We start from the raw sequence: 1,949 nt of genomic DNA, 5'->3' as shown, positions 1-1,949 counted from the left end.
AACAGTTAAATTGTGTGAGTCCATGAGGGATCGCGATAAAGTCGGGAGCAATTGCTGGTTCCCCTCTAGCTGAGACCAGCTTTTCCCACAGGGAGCTGTTGGAATCCCTCTTCTCATTTTCCCTCAAGTCGGTGGTGGTAGAGGAGGCGGAAGGGGAAGGAAGAAGGGAGGGGAAAAGGCAAGTGTGGACAAGGAGCTCAGAGAGCAGAGGACATAGTGGAGGAGCCATAGAAGGGGGGATGGGGTGTAGGCATTCATTAGCTTCAGAATAGTCCTGAGACAGTCTCTAAAACCTCTTATTAATTTCCTTTTTTTAAAAATATTTTTTTCCTATGCTTCTCCTTGGAAGCTGTAATTTCCTACTTATTCGCTCGGTTTCACTTTGGAGCAGGCGTTTCTCTGGTTTCTGCAGGCAAAACATTAACGGAGCTGCCCGGAGACAGCTGCATTGGGCCATTTTTTAAAGCTGATATTTCCTAGTTGAATCTTCCCATTTCTGTATAGCACTTGCAAGTCAAGGCTTCCTATCAGGAGTAAGGAACGGAAGCTGGGTTTGGGAGTTCCCGGCCTCACAGGCACAGTGTCCCATGCTAATTTTTTTTTTTTTTTTTTTGATAGCTGCAGTCTGAGAATGTTTCCTAGGGATGTTACGTGGTGGGTCGAGGTGTGCTGCATATGTGTTGAGCTCCACCAGGCTCTCACCCCTCAGTTCACATTCAATTCTCACGTGCCTCAGTTTCTCTCCCTGCTGTCTAAAACCCCTGGAAGGCCTCGGGCCCCAGCAGACCAAGCCATATGGGCCCCCTGGAGCCAGTCAGCTATTACAGTTGAGTTAGGATTTCCCTATGGGGCTCCTGCACATCCTTAGGAATGACCTATGACACTTCCACAAAGACTCTGAGTTGCCTAAGAACACCCGAGAATGGACTGGAGGGAGGACGTGCCCCTTTATCTCTGGAGCTAAACGAGGGCAGCTCTCATTTATTCAGCAAAGGTGTTGTTATGGGGTTTTTTGTTTGTTTTTATATTTGTTTTACTCAGACTCTCAGAAAGCAATTCTAATTGAAAAGCCAAAATCAAATCCAGCCACCCATTTTTTTCCTCCACTCTCTCCTTAGACTGGGTTCTGTCAACCTTAGCTCCATCTGAAGGATTTTAAAATACAGCTCAGCCCAGCTTTTGTGACTCAGTGGTTCAGCTTCAACCTATGAACCAGGAGGGCATGATTCGATTCCCAGTCAGGGCACAAGCCCGGGTTGTGGGTTTGACCCCCAGTGAGGGGCATGCAGGAGGTGGGCAATCAATGGTTCTCTCTCATCACTGATGTTTCTGTCTGTCTCTCTCTCTCCTTCCCTCTCTGAAATCAATTTAAAAAATACAGCTCAGATAGTCAGCACAAAAATTCTTTACGGGTTTCAGTGGTTTTTTTCACGTTAACATCTCCGAGGGAGAGGGACCCTTAGGTGTACCAAAAAGCAAGGGAAGGTCCTGGATCCAAGAAACAACTCAACAAAGTTCACCCAATGGGTCGAGAACCAGGGTGGGGTTAATAACAGATAAAGTGTCTACAAGGGCCTTAGTAACTTACCTTTTTATGATAAACTTCAATAAGCAAGGAGAAGGGGAAATGCCTTCTCATAGTCCTGGAGCAGCCCTATGTTCGCTTCTGTTTTCTCTTTGTAAATCCCGTTTCCGTTTTTCTACGATCCTTCCTATGGTGACCTGGCTTTTTACAGCAAGAGACACCGCTACCGGTGCACACAGGCCTTCCTGAGTACCTGCGGCCTTGCTCTCAGGAACCTGGAGGTGTATTGATGGGAACAGGTCAGAGTAGCCAGGATCACATGTCCTAACAGTTAAATTGTGTGAGTCCATGAGGGATCGCGATAAAGTCGGGAGCAATTGCTGGTTCCCCTCTAGCTGAGACCAGCTTTTCCCACAGGGAGCTG

The sequence above is a fragment of the Myotis davidii genome, unplaced genomic scaffold (genome assembly GCF_000327345.1).
Source record: "Myotis davidii unplaced genomic scaffold, ASM32734v1 scaffold862, whole genome shotgun sequence".
NCBI lineage: Eukaryota > Metazoa > Chordata > Mammalia > Chiroptera > Vespertilionidae > Myotis > Myotis davidii.
Note: the sequence above shows the minus strand (reverse complement) of the source record.